The 19631-nt window shown below is 43.1% G+C and overlaps 1 long non-coding RNA gene across 1 annotated transcript; it reads left to right on the top strand.

Annotated features, from left to right (window-relative positions):
• The first annotated feature begins 2769 nt into the window (after window positions 1–2769).
• LOC148150127 (uncharacterized) lies at window positions 2770–19592 on the top strand. The gene is made up of 3 exons (XR_015756831.1): window positions 2770–2865; window positions 5975–6062; window positions 19519–19592. It is a non-coding gene; the product is annotated as an uncharacterized LOC148150127 (long non-coding RNA).
• Window positions 19593–19631: the final 39 nt, after the last annotated feature.

Genomic DNA, 19631 nt, shown 5'->3' with positions numbered 1-19631 from the left:
ATTGCACACTTTGAAAATAATTGACTTATGAACAGAAGCAAGTCTATTGCAAAACACAGCTATGTGACAAGGAGTATTTAGTTTAAGTCAATGCTATTGCACTATTTAAAACAAAGTGTGGGATTGCTTTTCATTTGTAACGTTTGTTCCAATGTTTCCTCAAGATTTAACAGACAGCTACCTAAACATATTTGATGAAAGCCATGGATAACATCCAGAAGTAGAAGAAATTATCAGTACTTTTGTTCTTAATGAGATCATGAGGGAAGGTGGAGTCTCTTTTGTCTTTTTCCTTTGTCACATCTTTCCAAGATGTGCGCATCGCTGGAAAGGCCAGCATCACTAACGGTTCTTGAACTGAGTGCCTATTTCAGAAACCAGTTAAAAGTCATCTGCATTGCTGCAGGTCTGAAGACACAAACAAGCCAGACCAGGTGAGGATGGCAGATTTCCTTTCTTAAAGGACATTAGAGAATCTACTGGATTTTGACAACAATTGATGGCAGCTTAATTATATTATTACCAAGATGAGTTTTCAACTTAAGTTAAATTGGAAGTGGACGTTGTCTACATGGACTTCTGTAAGGTGTTTGACAAGGTTCCGCATGGTAGACTGGTTAACATGGTTCAATCACATGGAATACAGGGAGAAGTAGCCATTTGGGTACAGAACTGGCTCGAAGGTGGGAGACAGAGGGTGGTGATGGAGGGTTGTTTTTCAGACTGGAGGCCTTTGACCAGTGACGTGCCACAAGGATCAGTGTTGGGTCCACTGCTTTTTGTATTTCTATAAATTATTTTGATTTGAATATAGGAGGTATGGTTAGTAAATTTGCAGATGATATCAAAATTGGAGGTGTAGTGGACAGTGAAGAAGGCTACTTCAGAGTACAATGGAACCTTGATCAGATGGGCCAATGGGCTGAGAAGTGGCAGATGGAGTTTAAGCTAGATAAATGTGAAGTGTTACATTTTGGTAAGGCAAATCAGGGCAGGACTAATACACTTAATGGTAAGGTCCTGTGCAGTGTTGCCAAAAAAAAGGACCTTGGAGGTAGGTTCACAGTTCCTTGAAAGTGGAGTCGCAGGTAGATAGGATAGTGAAGAAGGCATTTGGTACACTTGCTTTATTGGTCAATGCATTAAATATAGGAGTTGAGATGTCATGTTATGGCTATACAAGATATTGGTTAAGCCACCTTTGTAATGCTGCAATCAATTCAGGTCTATTTGGTAAAAGAAAGACGTTGTTAAACTTGAAAAGGTTCAGAAAAGATTTACAAGGAGGTTGCCAGGGCTGGAGGGTTTGAGCTACAGGGAGAATAGACTAGGGTTATTTTTCCTGGAGTGTCGGAGGCTGAGGGGGACATTATAGAAGTTTATAAAATCATGAGGGGCATGGATAGCGTGTATAGACAAGGGGTTTTTTCCCAGGATATGGGAGTCCAAAACTAAGGGGAAGAGGTTTAAGGTGAGGGGGGAGAGATTTAAATGGGTCCCGCAGGGCAGATGTTTCATGCAAAAGGTCCCGCGCGTGTGGAATGAGCTGCCAGACGAAGTGGTAGAGTCTGGTACAATTACAACATTTAAAAGGCATCTGGATGGACATATGAATAAGAAAGGTTTAGAGGGATATAGGCCAAATGCTAGCAAATGGGACTAGATTAATTTAGCATATCTGGTCAGCATAGACACGGACTGAAGGGTCTGTTTCTGTGCTTACATCTCTATGGCTCTATGGCTCTATAAATTCCAGAAGCTACAATGATTGGCTTTGAATCAGTGCCCACAGAACATTCATCTGGGTTACTACTCCAGTGATACTACCATCTCTCTCATGTGCAAACAATCCTATGGTCCTATGCTACAAGTAGATAAGAAATAGTTCCAGGACTTGACCATATAAGTGAGCATTGTCACTCCATAAGGGCATGGCTGATCGTTCCCATTGCCTGGGAAGGATGTGGTGGTGTTTTAACCTGAAGGTCAGCACACCTCAGGAGAGGGGTGAGGTTGCGGAGACAGCACCTTCATGCTGACCTCAGCCATTGTGGAAATTGAACCCATGCTGTTGCCATCGCTCTGCAATATAAATCAGGTGTCCAGCTAACTGAGCTAACCTCAGTTGGCTGAACAGCTGATTTGTCCTCTGGGAATAAGGTGACTTTTATGTCACATCAGTATTAGTTCAACTGTAACACTTTTGCCTCTGAATCAAAATGTTGTGGGTTTAAGACTGATGCCAGAGACCTGAGCCCCATAATCCAGGTTGAAAATATTAAATTAGGGGAGTACTGAACTGTCAGAGATGCCGTCTTTCAACTGAGGTACTTAGCCTGAATCCTATCTGTGCTCCCAATAGAAGATTAGATTAGATTCCCTACAGTGTGGAAACAGGCCCTTCAGCCCAACAAGGCCACACCGACCCTCCGAAAAGCAACCCACCCAGACCCACTCCCCTACACCTAACACTACGGGCAATTTAGCATGGCCAATTCACCTGACCTGCACATCTTTGGACTGTGGGAGGAAACCGGAGCACCCGGAGGAAACCCACGCAGACACGGGGAGAATGTGCAAACTCCACACAGACAGTTGCTCGAGGTGGAAATTGAATCTGGGACCCTGGTTCTATTTCACAAAGGAGTAATGGAGGTCTCCCAGACAGTCCTGACCATTAATATTCCCTTAATCAACACCATCAAAACTGATGATCTGGCCATTTACCTCTTTACTCTTTATGTTTCAGGGATTGCACTTCGAAAGTGTTTCAACTTTTGAAAGAAGTTTGGAATGTCACAAAAGGACCTCTGGAGATGCAAGTTCCTTCCGCCTTTAAAACTGAAAGCTCCAAACAGAAGAAAGGTATAGTAGAAGTTAGATATTGGTTATATTTTGTTTTGTGGAATACAGTTTTCAATGCTTAAGTTACTGCTATACGGTTTCATTGGAAATTATTGTGGGATAAAGTTCATTAGCTCACCAAACCTCTACACTGTCAAATTTTCCAAAACATTAAGTTACAAAATTACAGCTGCAGGATAATGTAGAATTCAGTTTTTGTCTCTCGTGACTTATCCTCTGCCATTTTTCTCTGTTATCCAATTGCCTTAAATTGCTAGGTTTTTTACAGCTGTAAATATTAAATTTTACGTTTGCATCTGATGCAATTGGTTTAACTCTCTCATCACTGCTGTAATTCATTCACGATCCTTTCCATTAGCAGCACTGAAATGTTTGCATATATTTATTCGAGAGCTTTGGGATCCTGTACTGCTACAGGGAGGAAAAGATCAAATTTGCAGCAAAAGGGATAACTGCTCCATATTACAATGATAACCTGTCGTATCGCTTGCCGCTCGGTTCATCATTCTTTTATCGCTGAGTCAGAAGTTGTGGGTTCACATCTCATTGGACATCTTCTAGTTTATGGATAGTGTTGCACTGTTGCAGATGCCATCTATTAGCATCTTGATACCACCTGCCCGTTCATGTGGATGTTGAAAGCCATGTCATTTTGAAAAAAAATGCAGAGGCATCTCTCAGTGGCTTGTCCATTACGAAGCCCTCATCTAACATTGATAAAAGGTAAAGTCACCATAGTCCTACTGGACTATAGGGTCTCTCTATAGAGAGAGACACACACACACAACTAGTGGTGGTTTAATCTGAGCATCACCATGCCTCGTACTAGGGGAGATGTTGAGAACGAAAGTCATTCATGGTAACCTCAGCCAGTGCAGAAGTTGAACCCATGCTGTTAGCATTATAAACCATCCATCCAGCCAACTGAGCTAACAGAACCCCCTGAATTGTTAAATAGGTTTGGGGGGCATAAGTACATTGCTGTATGTGGGAGCTTGCGTGCTCAAAATGGCTGCTGCATCTATATAACATTGACTGCCTTTTAACATGGCATCAATGGGTGCAAAACACTTTGAGGTACTTTGAGTCATGAAAAGCATTTTATTTCAGTTTATGAAAATTATGCTTTTTTGTTGCCTGGATTCTCTGATTCTGATCTCTGTCTGTCTGTCTCTCTTTTGTAGCCAATTGAATTTAGAGATGCTTTTCAAAGTTCATTTATCCTACTTGTGACAAATGACATCTTTCATCCACAAACAAGGGTTCTTATTTTTGTGCAAGACTTCCATCGCTTGGTTATCGGTTCTGTTTTCTTTGGGATTTCCTGCTCAAGGCCTGGTAGAAAGTCCCCTTTGTGACTGCAGTGCCTTTCATCTCTGTGTGATACCTGGCCTGAGAAAGCTCTGATGTAGTCAGATTTCTCTCACACAGCTGGCCTTTGTTCAATCTCCACCTCAATCTCAATCTCTTTCTCATATTACCCTATCCAGTTCCTACAGTTCCAGACCTCTGCTGCCCATTTCATTCTCATTGAAAAATTCCAGGAGCCTGACAGAAATAATTTCACAACAAGTTCCAGCAGATCCTTCGTGAGTGGACAGAACTGAAGATGTAGATATGTCCCTCTTGCTGTACAGGGACAGGCTGAAAATTAACTGTAGTGATTTATGTTGTCTGTGGAACCTCCTCACTGGACTCTGAGAGGGTCAATTCCTCTCCATTGTAAGATCTAACAGACCATGTATTGGACTCTTGCCTTGAAGAGAGCCATTGCATCTCCTATACTGTTGAGGTGTTGAGAGTCCTAGGGCTAGCTATCAATCATTCAATAATTGCTTTGTGACTACTGATGAACCACTCAACACTAATTGATGTTGAAGTGAGCCTACTATCATAGGCTAACACGGATGGGAAGGGACATGATTTTTCCCATTAAGACGGTGCAAACTACTTTAAGAAGCGATCCAATCAGCCTTCTCCCCCGCTGTTCTCAAAAATTGTTTCATTTTTTCACGTTCAAGGTCATATGCAATTCTCTGTTGACAGCAACCAATGAGAACATTGGACAGTGCATTGCAAATCCTAACCATTCATTGTCCCACTGTCGTCTCAATCAGTGTCCTTGTTGTAGATCAAAATCCTGCTGAGCTGGATTGACCTACTCAGTGGTAATCTCTCAGTGTTGCCCTTGTTAGATATCTCCAGTTTCCTCAGTGGAGATTCAATAACCTTTTATCCCCCAAGGTAAAGCCATTGGGAAACCAGTTCAAAAACTATTTTTGAAAAAAGACACATTTTATCAAAACCTTCTGTCTTGCACACATCAGGACAATCCATAAGAAATAGTATAGTAAAGGAAAAACAATATCTATATTGAATGAGTTGAGAGGACTCTGATTGGGAGAGGTGCTGCCATGGAGACGACAACAGTCAGGAATCATGGGGAACCTACAAAAAAGTGGCAGAAAGGCCACAATTGGATCAATTTTGACTTTGTTGAATGGTGGAACATGCTTGATGGACTGAAAAGCCCACTTTTGCTCCTTTTTTTGTGATGTTAAGCGAACACAGTTCTAGCTCAACCTTTCTTTAGATTTAGGTAGCATAGATACTCACCATAAAGGATCTAGGGTAGAACAGAGGTGCCCACTCTTGCACATTACAGTGACTTCAAGGACACATGTCGAAAAACTTTTGCGTTCAGATCCATGTTACTAATATTTACAGATCCTGTGCTGTCTATAGCCTTCCCCTTCCTTGTAATAGACTAAAATATCCCAATGTCCTTCACATTATCTAATACCAATTGATGCTAAACTACATCAGGAGATATTATAGGTGAAATGAGCAAACATTTGGTTGAAGAGTAGTGTTGCCAACTCTGACTCAATGTATTTCTGGAGGATTTATCACATGGCATACCCCTCTGCTCCAACCATTAATTGGCCAACAAATCCATCCTTATAAATCCTTGCTTTCCTCTGCCAATTGGAAAGCAAAACTCTCAGCCAAACAGACTTTCTTTCTTATCTTCAATATTTTTATATGTGCCAAATAAAACTGTTGAAAGAAATTGGCCATTTTTTTAATGTCCCTTTTTTTTTCCCAGGATTGGAAACAGCAGCATCCTGAACATTGATCATCAGTTCCAGGAATCCCCAGGCCAATTCGGAAGGACTGACAAATCTCTCAAAGAGGTAAATTTTGAAGAGTATCTTAAGGGATGTAGAATGATAGAAAGGTTTTGAGATGTAATTTCAGATCATGGGGCCTATGTGAGTAGATGAAGACACAGTTACAACTGATGAGCATTTTCATGAGAAACCTGAGTCAGTGGGGGGATGATCACAGAGATCATGGAGGATTGCATTTTGGAGAAAATTACAGAATGATTATCTGAATTTTGGATTATGCAAACAAGATCTCAAGGTTCGGTAAAAAAATTACATCGAAGAGGCATTACTGACACTGGTGTGACGATTGCCTAAAGTCATTCAATTTTGACTGGGTTTCCCCATTCTGCCCCACCCTGCCCTGCCCTGCCTCACCGTGCCCTGCCCTGCCGGCCCCGCCCTGCCCTACCCCCCACCTGCCATGCCCCGCCTCACTCTGCCCTGCCGGCCCCGCCTTGCCCTGCCTCACCCTTCCCTGTCCTGCCCCACCCTGCCCTGCCTCACCCTGCCCTGCCAGCCCCGCCTTGCCCTGCCTCACCCTGCCCTGCCTCACCCTGCCCTGCCCTGCCCCGCCTCACCCTGCCCTGCCCTGCCCTGCCTCACCCTCTGCCCTGCCGGCCCCACCTTGCCCTGTCTCACCCTGCCCTGCCCTGCCTCACCCTGCCCTGCCAGCCCCACCTTGCCCTGCCTCACCCTGCCCTGCCGGCCCCGCCTTGCCCTGCCTCGCCCTGCCCTGCCCTGCTGTGCCTCACCCTGCCCTGCCGGCCCCACCTTGCCCTGCCTCACCCTGCCCTGTCCTGCCCCACCCTGCCCTGTCACCCACCATCCCTCCCAGTCAGATCTGGCCACAGACTCTCTCTCCCCATTACAATTACTCCATGTATGCTTGACCATATGTCTTTTAATACATTCTGAAATCAGCTTCTTTCTTTGTTTATGGGAAATCGTTGCCGACTTAAATAATTCTCTGAGTGAAAGATACCCTACTCCATTGTTTTCTTTATCATTCACCAATACTTTTGAATCTCTGACTTCTCTGACCTTGATTCATTCAAAGGAGGGAACTTCCCCCCCTGGTTAGACACCCTGAACCTCGCACCATCTGGAAAATTTCTGATTAGTTTACTTCCCAATTTTCCCAGGTTCAGGTGCACTTTCTCCAACTTTTCCAACATCTCGTGAATATACTCCTGCATCCTTTCCCCCATCCTTATAAAACCTGTCTGTGTCATTTCTAACCTCTACACACTTGGTGCAGAATGAGGACAAGGATTGTGCACAATGTTCCATCTGAGGCTGAACTACAGGCATTCCAGTTGCACAACTATCAGATCAGTGATCCAAACAATCAGTTACCTGAACAAAATACTTCCCGCCTGTCTCAGTCAGATACTTGAGGTTGTTCTGTATAGAGATGGAAAGAGCATGGAAAGTAGTAAATGAAAGAAGACACAGTGCAATACCCCTTAGCAGTGAATGAAAGAGAGTCTCAGTTTAGATTTTGATTTATCCCTGGAGTGGGACTTCAATGTACAGTCTTTTGACAAGGGAAAATGAGAAGGCTAGTAACTTAGCCAGGGCAGACTCCTGAGTTAATTTCCCAGGGCTAGGCATGGCCTCACCTACAATAAGCCTACAGGCAAGGACTATCACAATGATATTTAGAAAACACTTCACAATACAATGAGGATTTTACACATGGCAACCTTGCCTAGCCTGGCAAATTAATATTGCAAGTGAGCTGGCACCAACTTTGTTTTTGCAAATTGTACTGATGAGTGTCTGGTGACTCCTGCAGCTACAGATCCAAAGCTGTATCTTGGAGTGTTGCTAGTCTACCTCTGCCAAGTTAATAGGGCCTTAACCCTTTTAAGGGCACCGTGCAGCTCTCTTGAGGGTCATTAGAAGCTGCTCTGAAAGGTAGCTCTGAACAGATAGCCTGCCTTCAACCTGTGTATGTACACCTCCGTGTGAAAACCAGAAAAGCAGAGTACTATTTAATGGGTGGTACTGATATATTGGGAAACGTAAAAGGACATCTGAGTGCTGATGTGCATCAGTCAATGAACATAAACAGGCAAATGCAGCATGCAATTAGGAAGGCAAGTTCTATGTTGGCTTTCATTGCAAAGGGATTTGAGTTCAGAAGTAGGGGTGACTTACTGCAGTTATACAGGATCTTAGTGAGACCACACCTGGAGTACAGTGTGTAGTTTTGGTTTCTCTGTCAAAGAAACAATATACTTGTCACGAGGTAGTGCACCACAGGCTTGCTAGGCTGATACTGGGGATACTGGGTGAATCGTTCTTTGAAGAGAGATTGATCAACTGGGCCTGTATTCCCAAGAGTTGAGAACGATGAGAGAGAATCATATTGAAAGTTATAAAATTTCAACAGGGCTGGACACACTAGAGGCAGGAAGAATGTTTTCCCTGGTTGGGGAGTCTAGAACCAGGGAAAGTGTTTCAGGGAGTGAACCAGTTCGGACTGAGATAAGAAAACCTTTCTTCACGCCGACAGTGGTCAACCTGTGGAATTTGCTCCCACAGGAGGCTGTGGAGGTAGGGCACTGGGTATATTCGAAAAAGAGATTAATGCATTTTTGATATTAAGGCCATTGAAGTGTAAGGGAGAAAGTGGGAATACGATGTTGAGCTGGAGGATTAGCCTTGAACATACTGAATAGCTCAGCAGGCTGAATGGTCACTGCTCCTAACTGCTACGTTAGATTTACTATGCCAACCTCTACCCCATTATCATTCTAGAGCAACGTCAGTAATTTTAATGGAGGTTTCTCCGTGGAGGAATGGGATTAGATAGATGATGCTACCAAAGAGTTTGCACGGGTACTATCGCTTGAATTGCCTCCATTAATGCTATGCCATTGTATGATTTTAGTGAGGAGTAAATATCAAACATATTACTGGTCCTCTGGGGATTCTACTGATCTTCCCTCAAATGTTCATAGTGGATCATGAGAGTCCCCATGGAATTCAGCACCTATTTGCTGAATTATTTTCCAGGCAGATTTAGGAATGAGAGCTGTTTGCAATAAGATACTGGCTCCCTAACCCGTTTTCCCTTTCACCATGAGATAATTTCAATCAGCATTGGTCAGAGTATCCATTTGAATCCTCATGTTCCCTCAAATGAGATGCAGACACATGGGCCAAATGGTCTCCTTCTGCAATGTCATAAATCTGTGATTCAGGGAATGAGGTCTAGTTCCAAGAAGCAAAATGTAATTTATTGATAAAGTACTCAATAGATTTCCCAGACAGGACCTTTGGTTACTTAGAAACAACAAAAGAAGTCTTATGTATAATTTCACAAGTAACAAGTAAACACAGTGTTAGAGGGAAAAATCTTGCCAGGGGTTTTTAATCTTGAGGGGTTTTATACAATACTGAGAAATGTTAACCAGAAGCTGTTTAGAAACCAGCAGCTACCAAGGGGTATTAATAAGAACCAGAGAAGTAGTCTTTTGGATTATTTGTCACCACCACATGACATATAATATATCCTTTTCTTCAAACTATTTTTTTTCCAAGCCAAACTTGGAACAATATGTGTTGCTTTCGATCAACATGTGATTTGAATTTCCCCTGGCTGACACTATATGTCACACATGCACTACAATATTATAAAAACTGAACCTATCCATTTTGTTGCCCCTCTCTTTTGAAATCAATGCTGTTTACTCCTCAGGTACTAAGAAGAGGGAAGGGTCAGTCAATCAACTCCTGATCACTTTAACTTTATCCTTGGCTTCTTTTCTCCCTATCTTCTTCCAGCCTTGCAACCCAACATTCCTCCAATTTGGTGCGTCCTCAAATTCCTTCCCTAAACCTCTCGATCTGTTTTTTTTCTGTCTCCTCCCTCAAGAACTGCTTAAAATCTACATCTTCAATTAAGCTTTTGTCTGCCTTTTTTTAATGTGTCTCTGGTGTCAAATGTAGCACTCCATTGATCCATTTAAAGGAAAGATAGATAAACTCTTGATAGAGAACTGCATTAAAGTATTTTGAGATTAGACTAGCTAAGTAGAGTGAGAGACAAAACCAAAGGAGAAATCAGTTGAGCCAAGTAGCCTGTGTAAATGCAACATAATTCATGCAAAGTTCTATGTGTAAAATACCATCAGAAGGAGGACATAGACAGATTTAAGTTGATAGCAGTTTCTCGCCTCAGTAGATGCTTGCTAATTCAGATCCAAAACTGGGAAATAGAGATATGCAACATGTATTTCGAGTGAAACACAGGGCTGAAGGATCACCACACAGCAGGAGGAGTTCTACCATTGATGACAAAATAGGAATCATTTAATGAGCGCACACTGCTGAGGGGAATGCAGAGGCTCATCTCTGCCATCAGAAATCTTGGCTTGTATTATTCGCCAATGTTCCACTCCACTATGTTCCCATTACTCTCATTCCTGATTTGCTACCAACACCATTTTTCTTCACTTAGAAAACATTGCCCTGCTCACCTCGCATTTCTTCATATCTTCTGCCAAAATCACTTTTCCTGCTTGATTCATCTGAGAGTTTGGGGTTTTTTCAGCGTATTTACTGTCCTTCCTGCCTTGATTCAAATCCAAATTGTGTGGCTCTGTCAGCTACATTGAGGCTTTGCATCCAGATCAGCCCTGCACACACTTCTCCTGGCATTCTTCCTTCTTTACCCAACCCGAACCATAGATTAACCAGTTATTTATTTCATTGGTGCTTAAGGACACCTTGCCGGATATGCAATGGATTCATTGGGCTACTTAACAACAACAGCTGCACTTCAAGGTAATTCATTGAATTCAATGTGATATAACTGCAAATCTTTCCCTTCTTACAATTGGAATCATAATGGTCTCTCTGGCCATGAGGATTTATTTCATCTAAATGCCTTTGTACAAAAGAATGGGGAAAACCAAATTATTTGCAAAATTGAAGATAAAGGCCAAAGGATAACATTTGCAAGTTGGAGTTAGAGAAGACCTTAGGGATTAGGGCTACAAGTAGACGAGAGTAGCAAATGAGGGTTGGAGGGACCAGGAATGACGGTTGAAGTTGAAAATTGAAGGGATGAATGTTTCCGTTGGAGGGAGGTGAGATGCCAGCTGGAGTTGAAGGATGCAGGATAAAGAAGATTTGAGATTTGGAGTTAGCGGAACTGGGTGGGAGGTGTGGGGGTGGAGAGGGGGCGGCGCAGAAGTTGGAGGGGATGAGAGTGGGAGTTGGATGGATTAAAGTTGGGAGGGAGTAGGGAATGAAGGATAGGGATGGAGAGAGTAGGGATGTGAGTTGGCATTGGAGGGAGCAGGATCAAGGAAGAGGTGAAAATGAAAATGGAATTGACTAGGACAAGATTTAGAGAGACTAGGGATGAGAAAGAGATGACATTTGGAGTTGGGGGTAATAGAGAATGAGGAATGGAGTTGGAGGAGTGGGGACTAAGAGATTAGGCTTGGCGAAAAGGAAGAAGCAGCTGTGACCCAGGATTCCAGAAGCTGATTGAGAATCAGAGATGGGGTTTTGCAGAGCTGATGAACATGGAGACCACATGAGTAATAATGAGTTAAAACTGGGAATTTGTGTTGTAGACGTTTCGTCCCCTGTCTAGGTGACATCCTCAGTGCGTGGGAGCCTCCTGTGAAGCGCTTCTGTGATCTTTCCTCCGGCATTTGTAGTGGTTTGAATCTGCCGCTTCTGGTTGTCACTTCCAGCTGTCCGCTGTAGTGGTTGGTATATTGGGTCCAGGTTGATGTGCTTATTGATAGAATCTGTGGATAAGTGCCATGCCTCTAGGAATTCCCTGGCTGTTTGTCTTGTCCTATAATAGTAGTGTTGTCCCAGTTGAATTCATGTTGCTTGTTATCAGCATATGTGGCTACTAAGGATAGCTGGTCGTGTCGTTTCGTGGCTAGTTGGTGTTCATGGATGCGGATCATTAGCTGTCTTCCTGTTTGTCCTATGTAGTGTTTTGTGCAGTCCTTGCATGGGATTTTGTACACTACGTTGGTTTTGCTCATGCTGGGTATTGGGTCCTTCATTCTGGTGAGTTGTGGAGTTGTGGAGATGCTATGACAAGCCAGGAAATGGGAATCCTGTGCCAACCGCCTAAACGCCACATACAAATAACTCCAGTTCCTGCATGAATGCCGAAAGAATCAAATCCTTCCACCGTGTGTTAGATACAGACCACCAGTCAACAACCCACAAGCCAGAGACACAGCCAGACAGAACGGATTCAGGATGATCCAGGTAATGATTACAGACGCTCACAACAGACCTCACAAATACAGACAAGAAATTGCGCGCCAAAAATCGTTAATTTCAAAAACCAATCAGGAATGGACCCGGACCATAGGACAGGCCGTCACCATAGGACAGAACAGGACCACACACCGGAAAAAAACGGCACTAAAAGAAAAAAATGGCTAAACTAACACACAACAGGGAGGACACCACAACACCCACCTGGGTTAGAAACCTCTCCCACAGACAGCTCACAGACACGGAAAGAACAATACTAGCCAAAGGACTCAACTACAACCACAGGGACGCCAAGACAGCAGACTTCCTAGCAGCACTAGAATGCACACTCATGAACAATGGACTGACAGAAGAGACACAACAAACAGTGAGACAAAGTATCGTACCTCTGATAACAAGGAAAAGACAAACACACAACCTCAACACCAAGGAGAGGGAAGCACTAAAATCACTAAGAAACGATAAGAACATAATCATACTACCAGCAGACAAAGGCAGAATGACGGTCATCCTGGACAAAGCAGAGTACATCCAGAAAGCACAACAACTACTTGCAGATACCAACACCTACCAAAAGAGGGAGTTTGACCCCACCCCACAGCTCACCAATAGGATAAACAACACACTGAGGAACCTACTAAAAAATGGACAGATAACCAGGTCTGACCTACAAAGAATGAAACCTGAAAGCAACAACACCCTAGATTCTATGGACTACCTAAAGTGCACAAACCAGATATCCCACTCAGATCCATCGTATCACTACCAGGGACACCATCACACAAACTGGCTAAAGAACTACAACAGAAACTGAAACACCTGATCAGCGGATCCAGACACACTATACAGTCAACACAGGAATTCTTGGACATCATCAGAAATATACACATAGCCAAGGAAGAAATCATGGTCTCATTAGATGTAACGGCACTGTTCACCTCTATCGACAAAACCCAGCCAGAGAAACAATAGCCAACCTGCTGGACATACAGAACAGACAACAAGACGGGGAACCTATCAACAAAGACTGCATACTCAAACCTGTGCCTCACAACACACTTCACATGCAACAACCAAATATATGAACAAATCAATGGCACACCCATGGGCTCACCCATCCCTGGACTCATAGCAGAAGCAGTAATGCAAAGATTAGAACAAACAGTCTTACCACAAATTCAACCCAAACTCTGGGTCAGATATGTAGATGATACCTTTGTAATCATGATAAACACAGAAATAGAAAACAAACACCGGATCATCAACACCACACTCACAGGAATCCGATTCACGAGAGAGGAAGAAAAGGACAACCAATTCCCATTCCTAGACGTGATGGTACAGAGAACACCAAATGGAGAATTCACCACAAAGGTATACAGGAAAGCCACACACACAGACCAAGTCCTGAACTACAAAAGCAACCACCCCAACACACACAAAAGAAGTTGCATCAAGACACTATTCAAAAGGGCCACAACACACTGCAGCACACCAGAACTGCAAAAAGAGGAAGAAGAACACCTCTATTCGCCAAAAACAGATACCCGCGCAATTTCATCAACAGATGCCTAAGGGAAAGACAACGGAATGAGGACATGCCGCAACCCAAAGGACTAGCCACACTATCATACATCAAGAGCATTTCCGAACTGACAGTCAGACTACTGCGACCACTAGGACTCATGACAGCACACAAACCAACAGCACTCTCAGACAACAACTCACCAGAACGAAGGACCCAATACCCAGCATGAGCAAAACCAATGTAGTGTACAAAATCCCATGCAAGGACTGCACAAAACACTATATAGGACAAACAGGAAGACAGCTAATGATCCGCATCCATGAACACTAACTAGCCACGAAACAACACGACCAGCTATCCTTGTTAGCCACACATGCAGATGACAAGCAACATGAATTCAACTGGGACAACACTACTATTATAGGACAAGCCAAACAGAGAACGGCCAGGGAATACCTTGAGGCATGGCACTCATCCACAGATTCAATCAATAAGCACATCGACCTGGACCCAATATACCAACCACTACAGCGGACAGCTGTAAGTGACAACCGGAAGCGGCAGATTCAAACCACTATAAATGCCGGAGGAAAGATCACAGAAGCGCTTCACAGAAGGCTCCCAAGCACTGAGGATGTCACCTAGACAGGGGACGAAACGTCTGCAATACAAATTCCCAGCTCGGCGAACAGAACCACAACAACGAGCACCCGAGCTACAAATCTTCTCCCAAACTTTGAAGAAGCATAGAATAATTAGTTAGAACAAAGAACAGAAACTTGGAAATGATAGACCTGCAGTAACAATGGAGGAAGTCCAAGATGGAGTTGTGTGTGTAAGTGTGTGTGTGTGTGTGTTGGGGGTAGGGGGGGAAAGAACGGGACAGGATGGGGGAGTGGTTGGATATATATTTTATCATTAACTTCAACTTCAATTTCCTTGACCCATAACCACAGACCTTTAATATCTAATGTTGTAGCACTCTGTTTTCAAAAAGAGGCTGGGTTAATGATTTATAATTTAGGAGACAGCTCCCTCTAGTGTATCTTTCACCAGCTGTGTCATGCACTAATGTTTGAAGATTTTATTTACATTGACCATTTTTTATTGACTTTTGAAGAGATTATATTCATTTTATATTTTAGAGGCCAACCATTAGAATTTGCCAGTATCCATGGCAACCATCCCACCACACAAAACACAACTACCTGGAAATGAGGACTATACAAACAGTGACTATTCTTTGTTCCTGCCTACCTTTCATTCTTTTGCCTATCAAAAAATCTATCTAGCTCTGTCTTAAATGTATTCAAAGACTGTGCATCCATTGTATTTGTACAGAGTTCCAAAAACTCATGATCCTCCATAAGAGAAAAACATCTCTGCATCTCTTTCTTAAATGGGTGACCCCTTATTTTTAAATAGTGAGCCCCAGTTCTAGATTCTTCCATAAGATGGGAACATCCTTTCCACACCTACCCTGTCAAAACCCCTCAGGACTTTATAGGTTGCAATCATGTCACCTTTTACTCTTCTGAACTGCAGTGGATACAAGCATAGTCTGCCCATCATTTCATCATGGTGAATTTTCTCTTAATTGTTTCCGATGCATTTCCATTCTTCCTTAAGTAGGAAGTACTACACACAGTATCCCAGGTGTAGTTTCACCAATGCCCTGTATAACCGAAGCATAACTTCTCTAACTTCACATTGAATTCTCCTTGCAATAAATAGTCGTAGAGCAGATTCTTCAGTCCAACCCATCCATGCCGACCAGATATCCAAACCAAACTAGTCCCACCCACCAGCACCTGCCCCGCATCCCTTCAAACCCCTCCTATTCATATACCCATCCAGATGCCTTTTAAATGTTGTAATTGTACCAGCCTCCACCACTTCCTCTGGCAGCCCATCCCACACACGCACCACTCTCTGTGTGAAAAAGTTGTCCCTTAGGTCTCTTTTATATCTTTCCCCTCTCACCCTAAACCTATGCCCTCTAGTTCTGGACTCCCCACCCCAGGGAAAACACCTTGTCTGTTTACCTCATCCATGCCCCTCATGATTTTATAAACCTCCGTAAGGTCACCCCTCAACCTCTGACGTTCTGGGGAAAACAGCCCCAGCCTATTCAGCCTCTCCCATAGCTCAAATCCTCCAACCCTGGCAACATCCTTGTAAATATTTTCTGAATCCTTTCAAAATTTCACTCTATTAGCTTTCCATACCTGCTGTACTGCCACACTAACATTTTATCAATTCTTGCTTGAGGACACCCAGATCCCTCTACACGTCAGAGCTCTGCAATCTCTCACCATTTAGATAAAATATTGACATTTTAGTTCTTCCTGCAAAATCTACAAGTTCACATCTTCTTACATTAGACTCCATTCACCAGATGTCTGCTTATTCACTTGACCTCTCTACAGTTTTATGTGGCCTCCTTTATGTCCTTTTTACAACCCCCTTGGAAGAGGTAAGCCTAAAGAATGCAAAGGCCTTTGGTAGAAAGATTGTGAACAAGGTCTAGAAAGGAGTGAACATTAGGAAAGGGGATGGCAATTCAACACCAAGTTTACCTGACTAATCAATTAGACACGATTGATCTGTATCTTAACATAATCAACATTTAACCCACCTAGATTCCATTAATACCCTTACCTAATAAAACTATTATTCTTGCCTGGACGTCCCTGGAGAAGGAGCACGCGGTGTCCACCAACACCCTGGAGTTGTTCAGGGAGAGGTGGGTGCCGCAGGGAGTGGAGTGCATCATTTCTCCCTCCAACTCTATTTTGATTTAGTCCCTACCCTCCCCTTCACTGTTTGATCACACAGCATTGCCCTTTGATGTGAAGGGCACTGCTTGTCAGTGGCCACCCGGGTGTTTTCTTTCTTCCTGGTGGTAGAAACTGAATAAAGATTCATGCACCTTGTGTGTTTCACTGTGTCTCACACCTGTACACACACATGGGTGCTGGGGAAAAATAAGCACCACCGCTGTTAGACGGTAGTGTGGAGGTTAAAAAAAACTATTATTCTTGCCGGGTGTCCCTGGAGAAGGAGCACATAGTGTCCACCAACACCCTCAAGATTTCCAGGGAGAGGCGGGCACCGCAGGGAGTGGAGTGTATTATTTCCCCCTCCAACTCTATTTTGATTTAATCCCTGCCCTCCCCTTCACTGTTTGATCACACAGCAATACCTTCTGAGAAGGACACTGCTTGTCACTGGCCACACGGTGTCTCCTTTCTTCCTGGTAATGGAAATTGAATAAAGATTTGTACACCTGCTGAAAATAAAACTATTATTCTTGCCGGGTGTCCTTAGAGAAGGAGCACACAATGTCTACTAACACCCTCGAGAATTTTAGGGAGAGATGGGCACCGCAGGGAGTGGAGTGTATTATTTCCCCCTCCAACTCTATTTTGATTTAGTCCCTACCCTCCCCTTCACTGTTTGATCACACAGCATTGCCCTTTGATGTGAAGGGCACTGCTTGTCACTGGCCACTCGGGTGTTTTCTTTCTTCCTGGTGGTGGAAACTGAATAAAGGTTTGTGTACTTGTTTTTTTAACTGTGTCTCACACCTGCACACACACAACATGGGTGCTGGGAGAGAGAAGAAGCACTACCGCAGTTAGGAAATAGTGTGGGGGTAGATAAAAGACAAAAAAATAAACAGGAGTGTCAGACATCCTGACATCCTGAAAGCTGGCTCTGAGGGAGCTAGATTAGTGTCAAAAGCTTTCCATGTGTAAATGAAGGGTTAAAAAAAAAGAAGACAAAAAAAACTATCATTCTCAGTTTTGAAAATTACAAGTGGAGATTTTTTGGAGGTAAGTGAATTTCAGATCCCCATTACCCTTTGTTTGAAGGCACACTTCCTGACTTCACATCTGAACAGTTGGCTCCAATTTGAAGATTCTGCCACCAAGATCTGCACTCTCCACTCCTGTGTCTATTCTGTGTCTACCCTATTGACTCCTTTAATCATGCTTTGGATAAGTCAACCATAAATATTCTATATTCAACAGAATAAACCAAGTCCATGTAACCTATCCTTATATCTCAGACATTTTAGTCCATCAATGTTACATACTTCAAATGTGAGAAAAGGAAAAATGTGTAAATTAGACAGATGGAACTGTCTAGTACAAGACACATCTCAATAAATGAGTTGAAATAGGAATAGCCACTAAAGTGTTAATCAGCACTTAAATTGCCACCTAGAGTTAATTATAGAGGCAGCAAACAGAACATTGTTGTCAATTTCAGGAGCTGTCTAAAGGAATACAGAACTGACCACATAAAGAGGTATTGACCAGTTTATGGGTGTTGCCGTTGGAGCTATGAAGTGGACCTCTGAAGCGCTCTCTTTCGCTCTCTTTTTCAGTCCCAAAGCCACTTTGCAACTTGCTACTGTGTTCCAGCCAGCACTCTCCACACCTGACAGAAATGGGAGCAAAGAGGCCAAATATACTGATCCACAAGAAATGCACAGAATCAGTGCTTGAGTGTTATGGCCATAAGGTGCTTATTTATGAATAACATTATTCATCAATTAGGACCACAATCTGGCCTTTCAAATAGATAGTGTTAATGGTACTTTCCTCCATATTTTGGCTGATAGCCCCTGAATATGCTAGCTGCTGCAAGGTTTAGTTTTGTTAAGATTTAGATATAGCTGGGCCCCTTTGTACTACAGGTTCAAAGTCTGATATTACTGGTTGTCTGAGCTTGTCTGCTTTACGCAACTCTCCTATCACTTGTACTAGACTGCCAATGGCCCTGATATGGTGTTACCCAACATGTTGGTGGAATAATCTATGACTGCCGGGCAATCCACAATCGGTTCTCTGATCTGGGCAATGGTAGAACCTTGGACAGCTTTTGACACTACGTAAATCCCTACCTCAGGGATTGCATGTTGAAACCAGTCAAGAGGAGTGCATCATTTCGCTTTGAATGAATACTCCCCATCTGTCTGGATAAATGCAGTTCCAACAACACTCAAGATACCATCCTGAACAAAGCAGCCCACTTGATTGACACTGCCTCCACCACCTTCAACATTTACTGTCTCTATTACCAGCACAGTAATGTATATCATCTACCTAGTGCACTGCAGAATCTCACTCAGTCTCCACCTTCCTAAATGCATGGGAACATTAACAGTTGTAAGTTTCCCTCCAAGTCAGACACCATCTTGACTTGGAAATATATCACTGCTCTGCCACTGAATCAAAATCCTGGAATTCCTTCCTGTGGGTGCATCTATACAACACTTGGACTGCAGCAGTTCAATGCAACAGTCACCATCATTTACTCAAAAGGAAATTTAAAATCAGCAACAGGTATCAGCCTTATCAGAAGCACCAATGCTCCATGAATGAACAAAGCATTCATTGATGCCAATTATTAGTGATACTGCCACTAAGCAGACAGCCAATACCAGGGCTTTATAAGTACCACACACTACATGGTAAATAAAAGGATATGTGGATAGCGTAGGAAGTTGAAGTTGAAATAGAAAATTGACAATGATCTTGTTCAATGGCTGAATGGGCTTGAGGGCTTAAATGGCCAACTCCAACTCCTATATTTTATGTTTGTACCTTAGTTTCTTGTGTTCAGTATAAACAATGAAACGTGATACATTGTCAGACTGTTTGAATCCAGGTTGTGATCAGTACTGCCTGCCCAAGACACGATCCTCTACGGTTTGGACTCAGTCACATAACTGTGGATGCTAAAGGAATCCAAAGAACTGCAAAAATGTGCTGTGGAAAGCA

The sequence above is a fragment of the Chiloscyllium plagiosum genome, unplaced genomic scaffold (genome assembly GCF_037043375.1).
Source record: "Chiloscyllium plagiosum isolate Xiang-an unplaced genomic scaffold, Cpla_swu_hap1 HiC_scaffold_4, whole genome shotgun sequence".
Lineage (NCBI taxonomy): Eukaryota > Metazoa > Chordata > Chondrichthyes > Orectolobiformes > Hemiscylliidae > Chiloscyllium > Chiloscyllium plagiosum.
The sequence above is the reverse complement of the archived record's forward strand: the minus strand, read 5'-3'. Positions and strand labels throughout refer to the sequence as shown.